This window comes from Planococcus citri, chromosome 3 (genome assembly GCF_950023065.1).
Source record: "Planococcus citri chromosome 3, ihPlaCitr1.1, whole genome shotgun sequence".
Classification (NCBI taxonomy): Eukaryota; Metazoa; Arthropoda; class Insecta; order Hemiptera; family Pseudococcidae; genus Planococcus; species Planococcus citri.
The window spans coordinates 62,697,009-62,712,165 of record NC_088679.1 but is presented as its reverse complement, the minus strand read 5'-3'; the positions used below and the strand labels follow the sequence as shown (position 1 = coordinate 62,712,165).

Here is a 15,157-nt window from a genome sequence, read left to right as displayed (position 1 = left end):
AATTACTTAGATTTGACCTGATCACAAATCGTAATCATCGATTACCAAACGAGATAGATATTTCACAATAAAATACTAGAAAATGAGCAAACTAAGTACTTACGTAAGAAAACATTTTATCGAAAATAATGAGTCAAAATTCAGATTGCAGCAAGATATGTAGAATCATTTCCCCCATATTATTCATTTACCTATTTGGATATTTTTAAGAGTTCAGTAATCGGTTGCAGCAATTCATATGATGATTTTATTACCTATTTCTTTCATTTCTCATTCAATTCCATTTTTACCATACTCAACTTCATATCGAAGCTGAAAATGTATGGACATCAACACTTCGTTCGATTCAACTCTTATTTTGTAACTTACTTCTATCCAACGTCATTAAAATGTACACTATCGAAGAGAGAAATAGAGAATTCGTGAAAAGACATATCAGAAAAATTAATTAGACACATGCTTTCAAAAATTAATTATTTGCTGCCCAAATTAATTCTCACGCTTTCTAGAGAAATTTTAAAATTCTGGAGAAATCAAAAACCATGCCGGAGACTTCACAATGGCTCGAAATTGTAATATTTGGATTGGGGGGGGGGGGAGGTTAAAGACGAAATAGATCCATACGCACCATTTTCAAAAATTTCGGTACTCATAATAAACAGAAAAATTTCGGTTTTTAAATTTGTTTAATATTCTGGTCAACACCTAGAAATCGACTCAAATGAAACAAGGAAAAACGCTTAAAACAGATTAAGAATAAGCCACAACTCGAATTTTTGCAGCTCGAATCGATTTTCACTCTTTCGATTCTTTTTGAAGAAATGTTTAAAATTCTGGAGAAATCAAAAATCTAGCTGGAGGCTCCAGAATAGCCAAAGATGGTGAAATTCGGTTCGGAGCATTTGATATCAGTTTCAGAACTTTTTAAAATTGTATTTACACTTTTTTTTAAAGGCATAAATCATCAGGTTCACTCATTTCTGGAAATGATTTTCCCCGACTTTTTCAGGTTTTCCAGACCAATTTCTCCAGAATTTTCCAGATTCTTGAAAAAAAATTGTATTTATTTATTTAATCGTGACCAGTACACTTGGTACTTAACACTAACAAAAACAAATTAAATTATACCTAATATCTCGAACTAACTTAGGTTTTAGTCTAAGATGAATTACACACGCGATCAGGGGGGGGGGGGGTGGTCAAATATTTTCGAACATGAACATCATTCATGAGCTCCAAATATCGTTAATAGATCTATAAAGTACCTACTGTTGTGCCCTTTTTTTTCAAGCATGAATGTGTGCTCAATAAGGTGGCCCTTATTTAAACTTGGTGGGAAATTTTTTTTTGGTTGTTCAGTGGGAAAAATCAAGATTTTAACGTGCTGAGCTCAATCAATGGTATCAAAATTTAAAAAAAGAGGCGTTCTACGTATTAAAAAAACAAAAATTGTATTTAATTCGCATTCAAACATAGACACAATGGAAGAACATCATTTTTCAAAAACTGCTTAAAACTTTTATTTCAACCCTCAAACATCTTTCATTGAAACTTGAAACGAATGATGAACTGGACAGAATACTGAACTGAATGCTGAACTAAGTACTGAACTGAATACTGAAATTTTATTTTATTTTATGTTTTTATTAATTCATTATTTCATCCAGTTTTTCTGTCTTTCCGTCCTTCCGCAGTCTTTTCTCTTTTTGTCTTTTCGTCTTTTCGATGTAAAATGGTCCCAGCGAAGCGAAGGCAAAAGCTCTGGAAAATTTACAATTCCAAAAAAAGGACGACTTCATAAAGAAATATATTTTTTTAATGTCAACATTACCCCAATTTAATCAATGGTTTTTTGAATTCAAGGGCTCCTTCATTTTTTTTCTGAAAAAACTAAAAAGTGGCTGTTTTTTTTAGCAATTTCTGGCGAAAAAATGACACATTAGAACTATTATTGGAAAAGAATGAGAGTTTTCTGATGTGAAGAACAACACAATTCTCAGCATCTTTTTCGCCAAAAATAAAAATGACAATTTAGGCTAAAAACGAGACTTTTTGCTATGTTTGACAGAAAACGAGACTTCCACAATAATTTCAGCAAAAGGCAGGGCTTCTTAACCATTTTTATCAGAAAAGCGAAACATTTTAGCGCTAAAGAGCGAGATTCATTAATGATACTCATAACTCATAAGTTGATAAAATGCAAGACTTCAACAATTTTGGCAAAAAACAAGACTTTCTGGGAATTTGGCAATTTATGACAGAACTGATCAGCGAAAAAATTGCCTGAGCGAAACGAAAATGAATTTTTTCATTATGAGAAATGGAAAAATCTGTTTGAAGTAACCTTTCACAAAATTCACTGACTTTTGAGTAAAAAAATGCTGTAAATTACCAAAACTCTCTGACTTTTCCTTGACTGTTCCAGACCAACCAAATTCCCTAACTTTTCCAGGTTTACCAGGCTTGTGGACACCCTGTTTCAAAAATTCGTTAAAAATTGTAAAATCAATTTAGGCAGCTGAAATTTTGGTTATGAAGTTTCAGAACACGCTTTTTCTAAAAATTGCGGTCCAGTTCAAATTGGTGGAGCACATCCCAAAAGATTTCCTCATGTACATAACTACAATACATGAAAACTGATGAAACGTTTCCCATTTCTTCCTGCACAATAGAGTGCAAAAACAAAAACTGAATGATCGGGGGGGGGGGGGATCATCGCCAAACTGAAAAAAATTCTCAATTTCCATCACCAATGGATCCTGGTCAAAAGAAAACCCAACCGCAATGGGAATTTCCTTCCATCGTCCGTCGGTCGTCTCGTAATCAAACATCGTGTCTTGACGAACGTCGTTAGCGTCAGCGGGGCAAGATGGAGAAGGGGCGCTTTACCGTCGTCCATTGAAAGCGAACGTGGAAATAATTCTATACTGCATTGACCTTCCGAAGGTACGCATTCATTAGACCATGAATATAAAGGTCACATACGAAAAGCTATTCTCATCCAGTATACAAGAAGAAAATAAATAACTACTTAGAAGGTGTAATTATTATGTAAAAAGAGAGAGATAACGAGAAAAAGAAATACAAATAGAAAAAACAACTCAACAATAGCGTACCTATACCTACACACGTCCATTCGAATCATACGCGAATACAAAAATTGGCGGCAAAACATAATCATAAAAAAAAATAGCACCGATATAGTACACGGATTTTCCGCATATTTTGCATCGTTGATAAGATCATTGTGGTAGGTACCTACATATTATTTGGTAGAAACTCGTGCCAATTAATCAAAATGTATCTACAATATCACGATCACGTTTCTCAAAACACCATCGACGTAAGTGTAGCTCCGATGAACGAGTATTACCTTTCTGCCCTATCCCCCATAGTAATCGAATTAGTCAAAACGATCATAAAAGTAGAGGTAATTTTCGGCGATAAATTGCAGAATTGAAAAGATAATGGACTCGATGAGTCAACGTTGAAACTTTCGTGTAATTTTCAATGGTCCACAGGATGATAAAACCGTCTCTCGGATATTTTTTAGAGCTTTTTTTATTACCGCGAGCTCCCACTGAAGCTGTATTTTTTACCGCTGGCTTCTCTCTAATATACCAACGTTTTTGAAACAACTAAACATTTCAGCAGTTTTGTAAAAGCCTCGAAGAAAATTGACCGATTTAAACGCGGTCTCGACTCGAGTCTGGGGTTTATTTCAATTACCTCGCTGCTATGCCAGTTACCAGTTACCATAGTCGGATATACTCGTATACTAATTTGACTACTCCCAACTTTTCAGCATAAAAATTAGCATCTGCAGGGCACCCCACCGATACTCTACAGTAAAAGTTCCAGTCCGATGATCACCACTACATCCCTGGTAAAATCTCTCTTACGTCTGCTGGCAGTACCGGCCAAACGAACGTGAACGGTTGAAGGACACTGCAGGCGTTTATGCTGGCAACGTTCCGTACACTTGGATCAATTCAAGGGGATTGTCGTTCGATGTGAAATGATCCGATTCGCGTGATTCGACTCCTCGATGTTGTTGGATTTTTTTTTTTCGTACGTACATCGACTCGCCATATGTGTTAAATGCAAATATGCGTAAAATATACGCTCGCGTATACGTAATTCTCGTATATAATAATTCACTTATCTACCATGTAGAATATGTATCAACATCTCTACACCTAGTTCAACGTTAGGTAGCTGTGTAGCTCGCTTACCCTATGTATAACGCAACGTAATATATCTTTTTTGATATTTCATTAACCTCAAAAATATACCATACAGGAGCCACACAGTCCACAGTTTAGATTTTCATTCGCTCTGTATACGAATTTCACCAGTCTTATCTCAACAATAGACAACGATACGAGTATAAAATCCCAACCAGCGAATATACGTAAGTAGATTTAGATAAACGTGCACACAGCAGACGCCACCATCTGTCAACAAAGTTTTCCCACAATTTTATTTACTTGCCAAAAAATATAACCCAGTATCCGCCACCACAGTTCATCTTTTTAAATAAAAATTAATACGAAAACATCCAGCATCGCGAGTTATCCCACCACAAAAATGATAAACGATCCCCGAAGCTCTAAAACTGAAAGCAATTCAAACAATGCGAAGAAAATTTACACAGTTTTCGTGTACATAATACTCGCATATCTAGGATCAACCTATAACTATGTATCTCGTTTTGTAAAAAATGTCGGTGAATATCTCAAAAATGAGCAGTTTTTATCAAGCGCTAGAGCAAGATGAATAAACGTAAATGTTTACAGCTCGTTATCGAACCAATAATGGTGTTCGCAGATGATAAATTGTTGGTTGTTTTATTCGAGCGATATTAATGCGAAAATTTTACAAGTCTGAATTTTAAAACATCGTACTATGTAGATTTTCCCTTATATTTTATTTAGATGCAATTGTATAACAAAGGGAAAGAACGCCATTAAATTAAATTCCCTTAATTATTACAGAATGAAATGAATGAATGCACTTAGTATAAATCAAAAGAAACCCATTATTCTAACAGTTCTAACACTAAGTATAAGTATAATGTATTTGAGAGTAAAAATTTCAAGAAAAATAAATAAAATGATTAATGTTTCACTACATAAAAAATTGTCGTTTTCATGGAAAACAAGAAACGTTTCAAATTCGAAAAATGATTACTTACTAGTTAAATTATGGAATTATTTGAGGTATTTGGAATTGGGTCAAAAACATTTTTCAAAAAATAAAGTTCTTAAGTTATATTATTCATCAAGAAAATTCATCTTTTCATTCTTACAAAAAATCACAGGGTGTTTCGCAAAATATTACAAAATGAAAAAAATAAACTTCTACACGAGCTCTACACAGGACTATCAGCAGTATGTCTTCAAAGTTGAAAGTACACTCCTCTCCTGTCCCCTCCTTCAAATTTAAGTCAAAAAATGATTCCTGAGGTGAAATTTCCACTCGTAAACTCGTGACCTTAGAGCTATTTGAGTAAGGAAATCAAACTGGTAAAATAAAGCAGAAAACCTCCCTTTAAGGGTCTTGGAATTTCTGTTCATTTAGTGGGTAAGAGCTTGTTGAAAGTTAATCAATTTGCAGATTCTACCCTCCTCCCTTCGAACTTTGAAAATATGACATTTTTGAATTTGATTGAAATTTTCAGAATTTAGGAAATTAGACCCTCCCCAATTGCAGTCCAAATTAAGACTGGGGTTAGAAATGAATGCAGAAGGTAGAATCAGAAAAATTAAAAATCCAACTTTTGATACGATTACTGAAATTTTTCAAATTTTTGGGATGTAAATCCCCCATGTGTAGGGTGCCTAACAAAACTCCCAAACAAAAAAAAAACATGATTTTTTTCATGACTTTTTCATGGCCTATTTTCACATTTTAAACGCATAAAAATCCCCCCCCCCCCACAGGAATTAAATAACTTGAAGCTGCGAGGATTTTTTTTTAATTTGTAGGCAAGTAGGTAATTTATTTTTCTCATTTTTTCAAACAAATTTATGATTTTTTGATTTTTTTTTCATTTTATGGGTTTTTTAAAAAAACGTTCAAGTGTGTTTCGAGTAAAATTCATGACTTTTTCATGACTTTTCATAACTTTCATGAGTTGAACATGAGACACCCTGATTTGGGATCTCATAAATGGAGTTGGAGCTAAAAATGAGTTGTTTTTTTTTTTAAAATGAAGTAAAATCCCAAGTTTTACAGAATAATTGCCAATTATAAATTTTATACATAAAATCCCTAAATTTTGAAGTGAAAATTTGTAATTTCTAAAATTTTTAGAAGAATGGAATTCCTCAATTTTTCTCGGATTTACATAGAAAATTTTGAAGATTTCAATAACGGTATCAAGATCATTTTGAGGTCGCTGATTTTGCATTTTGCATCAATTTCTGAGTCCTCGTACTGACTTCGTTCCTGAAAAAAGTTACTCAAGTAATCAAAAAATCTCGAAAAAGTGACAAAACAATTTCAACAAAAAGCAGCACTTTTTGGCAATTTTAGTACCAAACAAGTGATGTTTTTTCTCAATTTTGGTCAAAAAAGTAGATTTTTCAAGTTTTTGATTGAAAAAAGCGAGTTTGAGAGGGGGGGTGATTTTGAGCAAACAAGTGAGAATTCTGCAATTTCTGGTAATTTGGCAATTTTAGTGCCAAATAGTGATGTTTTTTCTCAATTTTGGTCAAAAAAGTAGATTTTCAAAGTTTTTGATTGAAAAAAGCGAGTTGGGGAGGGGGGATTTTGAGCAAACAAGTGAGAATTCTGCAATTTCTAGCAAAAAGCTAAACTGTTCACAATTTTAGTAAAATAAATCGAGTTCTTTAGCAACTTCTGGTAGGGAAAAAAATGATAAATTAGGACAACTTTTGAAAATGAGGGAAATTCTTTGGATTTTTGGCAAAAAAAAACACAATTTTCAGAAATTTTTTTATTAAAAAAACGAGACCTTTTCGCAATTTTTCGCAGAAAACAAGACTTCAACAATAATTTCAGCATAAGGCAAGTCTTCTTAACAATTTTTTGTAAAAAGCAAAACGTTTCAACAATTTTGCTAAAAACCATTATTTTTCGACAGTAAATTTGCAGATGCAAGACTTTGTCCATTTTTAGCAAAAAAGCGAGATTTGGGTAGATAATTTTTGAAAAAAAAGACACACAAATCTTGCTAAAAAGTGAGAATTTTTGTTGAAAAGAAAGACAATAACAATTGCAGCAAAACGCAAGACATTTTTGACAATTATTGGCAGCAAAATGATATTTTTTTAGCAGTTTTTGTCAAAAAAAGTTAGGCTATTTTGCAACTTTATGGTAAAAAGTGGGGTGTTTTGGTAATTTTTGTTAAGAAGTTCGCCTTTTGGGGAAAAGTGAGATTTTTTAAGCAATTTTGCTAAAAAAAAACAAGACTCAATTTTATTTTAAAAAAAACAAAAAAACAAAATTCTGAAAAATTGGAATTTGAAAACTTCAAAAAATACACAGAAACTTTAATCGCCAAAATGTGGAGAAAAATAACCAAAAGTTACCTAATTTGAAAGTATCCGAGCACGAGCCTTGATTCCTAGTTTTAACCCCGAATTTTGCTCCAATTTGGTAGGGTCTAAATTCAAAAAATTCAGAAAGTCTAAAAATGGTATCATAAAGCTATAATTTTCAAGATCAGAAGGAGTATGGTGAATTCTTCAAATTATTGATCAACTTTCAACAAGCGTCCTCGTAGGGCTCCTGATTCTTCTGGTGTTACTTTTCCATCCGCTCTGAGAAGTCTAAATTCAAACGTTCAAAATTTTGAGCTCAGATTTTCCAATTTCTACAAGAATTTTTTCTGGCGTACAAACAACAAACATTTAGAAATAGATCTTTCAATTTTTTTTGTGTTTGTGTGTTTTCAATTTTCTCAACAGCTTCGCTAATCACAATGAAAATGAGAAAACAAAGACCAATAAACCCTCTCGAAACAAAATTCAACGGGAAAATAATAAACACCGCAAATTCAAATAAACCACTCAAAACGCCACTCCACTCAAACCACTCTTCCCCAAGTCCATCACACTCTGAAAAAAACTCCATCAAACACCCCTCTCTTCCTCATCCTTTTCTAGCATGTAGCAGAACCGATCACCCATCGAATCTGCCGGTAAGCGCCATCCTTTCCACTCCACTCCACCCACAGATGCGAACCAAATACATAATACGAGTATGTTCGAGTACACATGGCGTAGGTATAATTACACTACCATGTAACACAGTTAGGTATAGGTATTGCAGTGCTATGGAAAGGTAGCTCGTTCGCGAACGACCCAATAACTACACACTTATCACCAGCGAGTCATGGAGGAAGCGGCGAGTCATTGTTAACGTTTATTTACATCATATGTGTACTTGAAAATCGTCGGGTACCTCGTTAAAATCGAATTTTAATTGCTGGTTCGGAATACCTAGAAAATAGGTTGAATTTGCGCGCGTCAACTTTTTTTCCCTATTCTTTTGCTCGCGTACCTCAGTTTGCGGTTTGTTTCGCGTCGTAATCGTGTAATGAATTTTTTGTGGTGATAGTTCAGTGCGGGTAAAAAAAACCCACGTGATTTGTGAAAAACACTTTTCAAATAAAACAAGAAAGGTAATTGTTTTTCAGTTTTCAATTTTTTATGTACCTCCTCCTCCCCTCAATGGCCCCAATCTCGTGAATTTTCTCCTTACAAAATTCAGACACTTACGAATGGATAATTTTTCAAAAACAACGAGGGAAAATTACAAACCGTACAAACGATCGAATTTTTTTGTACAAAAACGAATTAAAATAATTTCCCTTTGAAACGGTCGCTTTTGCAACAAAACACTGAAAAGAAACTTCGTTTCTCGAGATGCTATTTATCGACATTATTTCCGGCCCGTTGCTTTGGTACAATCATCGAAACAAGGGGGAAAAGCCCGTCATTTGTACTTCTGAAGTAAATATAAAACGAGGAAATTCTAGATTACATTTTTCTTCGCATTTACATAATTCATTTGTTTTAAATTACGCGATATGAAAGTCTCAACTATGGTAAAATAATCGTATTTCTTACACCGGGGAGTTCGTTTTCGCTGCTAGAATTCAAGATTGGTTAGTGTAACATCTCGTACTCGTACAATCGTCTACCTACTTGTGAAGTTAATTTAAATGCTTTTTGCTCTTACACTATACAATACAAAAATGATGACAACTTATTGAAGAAATGATGCTATTCATTTCATCTCACCTTTCATCTTTCTCGTTCCCTTTTTTTTTTTTTACAAAAAATAAAAACAAAACCCGGTGTACCTATTTTTCCCTTCTATTTCTCGTATTCTCTCATTTGAAACAAATGCATCACCTGGTTTCATAAGGCGACGGAGGCAACAGCTGTCCGACGATTTTCACTTCCTCCTTGTTCGCTGCTGCGTTGAAAATAGCGAATACTTCGTATTTTTTTTTTTTTCGTAACATTTTAAATGTATTTTCATGTAGGTAAACGACGTATGGTCGTCATATCATTCGTGACTCGTACTGATGATGGAAATTTAGCGTAATTCAGGTGTCAAGATTGAAATTTATAGCTGCTAAAATGTTGCAAATGGACAAGCTGGCGAGGCTTTTATCGTCTCGTTGGTCTCGCTGTATTCAGATGTCTCAACATCCATCGTGCTTAAAGTTCTTAGGGGCTATACTTTTGTTCGAGAATCCAACAAGTCACAATATACACGTGTATTTATGACAGATTAGATATGTACTACTCGTAATGTACCTACGTACGATGACGTCGGTTCTACACAGACGTAAGCTACATATACGAGCTAGTGTATTTTTTATAAACGATTTTTCGTGTCGTCGTTCGTTTCAAAACCATTGTTACTGAAACAAATATTAATACAAGAGCGTGTTACGTATGATGTAGAGCGATAGGCGAGTAAATAAGTCGAGCTAATATCTCAAATTGCATAATTTTAAGGGACTTTGACGACGTAAAGCTATGTTCGTAAAAGTACTCCAAAAAACACGTTAATAAACATTTTTTGAGAAAGTGTAAGGTATTTTTGTTCTTATCTAGCGACCCCTATTGAGATGACCTTTTCGGACAGTCACGTCCTCAGTTCTTTTCAAATTCTAATTCCTCGAGGTAGGTAGGGCTAGGTAGTAGGTACCCAAGTTTTCTCTACCCTCCCCCCAACCTCCTTTCTTACGGAATTTTAAACCAACATCCGATCTTGGAACTTTGAATTGAGTAAAATGATAGTAAAACGAGTTTTTTAGCAGTTAATTGGTTCAATTTTTCAAAAAATTGAGTTTCTAATCACATTATTCGTGAAAAAATCTGATACATAAATCATCGCAAAAAGAGTTGGGGTAATTTTATGTATTAGCAGATTCTAAGGTGAAAAAAAAATGTTGAAAATTCAGGTAAATCAGCAGAAAATGCAGATTACAAATCGCGACTTTTTCATGACCTATTTTTCACAATTTTTACTGCATGAAAATACCCCCCCCCCAGTTGAAACTGCGAGGACATTTTTTAAAAAATTATAGGCAAGTAGGTATTTCAGTTTTTTCATTTTTCTAATTTTTAAAACAACATTTTCATTTTATTTTTTTCATTTTTTGAGCTTTTAAAATTTTTTTAAAAGTGTGTCTCAAGCAAAATTCATGATTTTTTCATGACTTTTCATCACTTTTATGACCGTTAGACACCCTGAGATTCTATCTCTCAAAATGTTGCAAGAAATGGGATTTTGGGCAAGGGGATCACTTTTAAAATTTCAAAAGCGTTTTTTAAAGCCTGAAAAGATGAAAGAAAAAAGCTCAGAAAATTTAGTGACATTCGTACAAAGAGCCTTGATCACTTACCTACTAGCCAAATTTCGTATTACATACGTATTTGACCAAAAAATAGGAATTTTTTACTCCGATTTTAAAACCCCTTCCTCCTGATAATCTGTACGTAACATTTCCATTAGCGTGGATCGCGAAAAAAAAGTTGACGGATTTTGACCAAATTAAGCAGAGACGTTCGTTTTGAGTTGAAAGCCACCCACAAAAAATTTTAGTTCTCGAGGGAAAAAATAGCCAAAAACTCATGAAATTTTTTCGATGTTTTGAAATTGACAATAACGACTACAAAATTTACACTATTTCATTACAAAATATTTCCTCAGTTTCCAGAATGATAATTTTGAATATTTTGGCATAATTAATGAGAAATATTTGCGAAGAAAAAATTTTCAAAACACGAATTTATCCAAAAATAATCGATTTTCAAATTTTCAATCGCTCAGCAGAACCCTAAACGTGCTCTCGGATTTTGACGTAAATAGCAGAGATCGATACACAAAATCTCCAGAATTTCAAATACCTTCATTTAGGACTGGGTCATTTTTTCCAAAACAGGTTGAGTAGTGACAGGAGCGAAAAAAACCACGATTCATCGAAAATGTCCCCTCTTTGCGAAAGCCTATCTCACCTCCAAGGGTATGTTGGGGGTTAAAAATTTCGTGAGTAACTTTCAACTCAATAATTATGAAGGTCTCTGCTGAATTTAGTCAAAATCCGTCGACTTTTTTTGGAAGGGGGGGGGGGTGATCTACCACAATTTCCACACAGTTCGTATTTTGATGGACCTGCACAAAATTTTGATGATAATTTAACAAATTCATTTAGTGCAATTTTTCATTTTTCAAAATTCTCTAGTCCTGAATGGAAAACTTCTGCCCAAGCCAACGACTCGTACATAATCAATAGGAAAATGAGAATTTGGTTCATTAGAAAAATGAAGAAAATATGTATTAGCTCTTCATCTTCGTCACAGATCAATTATAAGTAACTGTAAAAATTGAACGAATTCCAGGAAGAAACACCTAGAAACTTATTTCAAGGTGATTAAAATGTTTATCAACTTTGCTCTAAAATCTAAAATTTAGTGTTCACTGCGTACATTTTCAAACCCCAAAATCGATTGGGAACAGTTTCGAACAATTTTGAGCATTTTTGGAGCCTCCAGAAAATTTTAGAGTTGCAAATTCTCATAAAATTTTTTAATTTCACATGATCGGAAAATGAGTAGTTTCCTAGACAGTTTTGTGTTTGGAAAATACGTCTTTAATGCACTGTTTTCCGCACATGTTTACAAATTCGAAATCAGCCATTTTTTTAAATTTTAGCATTTATTTTCCTCTCATATGAAATTAAAATAGTATACTATTACCTAATGAAGTTGGAAACACAGCATTTACATTACATCCAAATTTCAGCGAATCAGATCGATGGAGGAAATTTCATGCCATTTTGGAGCCTCCAATAACATTTCAACAATTGCAAATTTATTAAAAATTACACAAGAATTGTCCAAATTATTTTATTTAAATTTTTCAAATTTGGCTGTAGGCTTTAGAAGGTTTTGAAATCGCCTTCGATGGAATTTTAGCTTTATTAACATCATGTTATAAAATGTTGTGAAAATTTAGGTTTTCAGAAATCTCCTGCGGCAACTCCTGAACTACTCAAAATAGTTAGAAGCCCTTTTAAAACAATTTTAAGGATCGAAAATAGCTCAATATCAAATTTTGGCTTTCTAGGTCAATTTCTTGACATTTCGATTTTTTTTGTATTTTTTTGGTCCTTTGATTTTTTTAATTTTTCGACACTTTTTTTGGCTAAGGAGACAGTTTACTCATGAACTTTTGGATTTCCATGACCTGCTGAATGAATTTTTGAAAACATTCTCCCCCCCCCCCACCCCCAACTCAAAAAAATGTAGGAATGAGGCATTTAACTGAACGATCGACATTTTTTTGAAACTATCGCATTGGATTTATTCAACCAGTCAAATCTGTTTCTAAAATCTATTCTACCCCCCCCCCCCCAGCAATGCTGAGGGGGAGATCCAAAAACCAATCAAAACACATGATATCATCATGGCTTTCCGCTGGGAGGAATAACCTCAAAAATTTGTACATACTTGATCAACATCTCTAGTTTCTCAACAACAATACACATCACCAACTCGAACGTTTTCAAAATCACTCTCTTGATCAATCATAATCTACCGATTTCTTACGTTTATCGAAATCAAATCGTTGAGTAAGATTTTGTCCAACACATTCAATCATTCATACATATTATTTGCATCGAAGAGAAACAAATCGCATCGAGTACCTACTCTTACATTCGTATTTACGAAAGATACGGTGTGCTTCGTATACTTCGTAGCGTTTTCTCGTCTCGGTATTTCTACAACATTCGTATATAAATCCAGCCTTAAATCGCGTTATCATAAAGTTGATGGGTTTATAGTTCCGTGTGAATTTACGATGTTCATAAAATCACTCGTACATACACAGTAAACACAGCATACGCGAGTATGTTGATGGGACTTGGCGCTTGCAGCGTTTAAAATTTTACCTTATGTAGGTACTCGAATGTGTACCTAAAACAACACGACGACGACGACGACGACGCTGAATAAGTATACAAAATAAAGGTCACGCGAATACTACGAGTACCAAAGTTGGAAAAAAAATTTCCCGATGTTTATAGCATCAAAACACTAACAACAACAACAAAAACGCGACGCAGCACAGCGCAGGTTAGAATACTTAATTCGCGGTGTTCCTTCCTGTGTGTGTGGATCATATACGTTGGATGGTATTTGGAATGGACCAGGCGGCAACACGTTTCGCCAAAAATACCGGAAACGTGATGGAATCAAGAGGGATAGTGGTATAATTTGATATCCTAGAGTATATTGTAGCGAATCATGCGAAAACGGGAAATACACACGATGGTTCCGATGCCTACATTCTGCGCGTCTTCACCATGCGTGAAATTTACCGAATAACCCTATAAAACGTGTATTTTTTTATTTAGGTATTTTCAAGCACCGACAATAAAATTTATAATATTCCTCTCAGCCTCAGCGCGACGATATGGGAGTCTTAATTAAGTCACCGAAGAGGCATCGTTTCATCATATGAAGATATAGCTAGGTTAGTTAGGCACTTTCGGTGATATATTTAAAGCTGCTAACTTTACTCCACATCTACGTACTCGTACTACCTACGAGAAGATCGTACGTGTAACGAAAATAATTTCCCAACGAGTTTATCTCGCAACGTCGCACCGAGCTTACCACGAGTCGAGGTATTAAAATACATAAAGAGGCGGAACCCTGTGAAACATTATGCCGCAGCTTTAATACACTACTTCACAATGATACAATTTTACTTCCCTTCTCATTTACAACGGCTGCCTGCAGCCTAATACTACTAGTACATGAAGCTTTTGTAATTTTTCCAGCAGCATGACAACGAACACAAACACTATACCTACCTGTTGCGCCACAGAGCAACCGCACGTGCACCTATCGATGTTTTTTTTTTTTAATCAACAGTTCAACTCGTTAGGAATGGTAGTGTTTCTTTCTGTTCTTTTTATCCCAAAATTTATTTTAAAAAGTATCCAAAGTCGACCGCTATGTTATCTAAAATGCTTTTAAAACAGTACGAACAAAAGAAGAATGATATTTACTGGATTACCTACATTACTCGTAGAAGTTTTTTCCTTTTTTTCCCTCGCTCTCGAGAGATGAGTAGGTAATTATACGAGCATAAAAAAAGCCTTGCGAGATAAATGATGTTTAATGAGTTCGCAACTTTTCAGATAAAAACACCAAAATATACACGTTAATACAGGTGGTTTGAAACAGCAGGACGATTAGATTGAACATATACGATAATTATGCAAACACTGAGAACTAACCAACGTATACATTCGTACAGTCGCATAATTTTAACTATATCGTAATTAACCTCAAGAGGATTTAATAACCAAGTTGTTCGCTACCAAGGCTGCGATTCTTCGAAGAACGCCCTTAGATTTATCAAAAATTTGATGTCGTTATTTTTCAGTGACAATGAGTCAATTACCTATTTGGCCATTCAAAAACTTGACAAAAAAAAACTTACTTACTTCATTAAGACAAAAATGAACAAGAACGAGACAAATCAATACACTTTCAGATCAAATCAAATTAATCAAAAAAATAATGGGCGAGATGAGATAAAAAGGGCTCAAAAATGATAGAGTAACTTTTTAAAGGCATATATATAATGA

The 15,157-nt window shown here is 34.2% G+C and overlaps 2 protein-coding genes across 3 annotated transcripts in view; one reads left to right on the top strand and one right to left on the bottom strand.

Moving 5' to 3' along the window:
• Positions 1-15,157, bottom strand: part of MCU (mitochondrial calcium uniporter) — a 157,290-nt gene that overhangs the window by 53,470 nt on the left and 88,663 nt on the right. The window lies entirely within an intron of this gene.
• The window catches only part of jv (javelin), an 85,474-nt gene that overhangs the window by 38,665 nt on the left and 31,652 nt on the right, over positions 1-15,157 (top strand). Inside the window, exon 1 of one of the 2 annotated variants that reach the window (XM_065359095.1) lies at positions 8,345-8,653. The exons of the other annotated variant lie outside the window; for it this stretch is intronic. The gene's annotated coding sequence lies outside the window, so the exon portion shown is untranslated. Of the gene's footprint in view, positions 1-8,344; positions 8,654-15,157 lie in introns of those variants that run through there. 2 annotated transcript variants of the gene reach the window in all.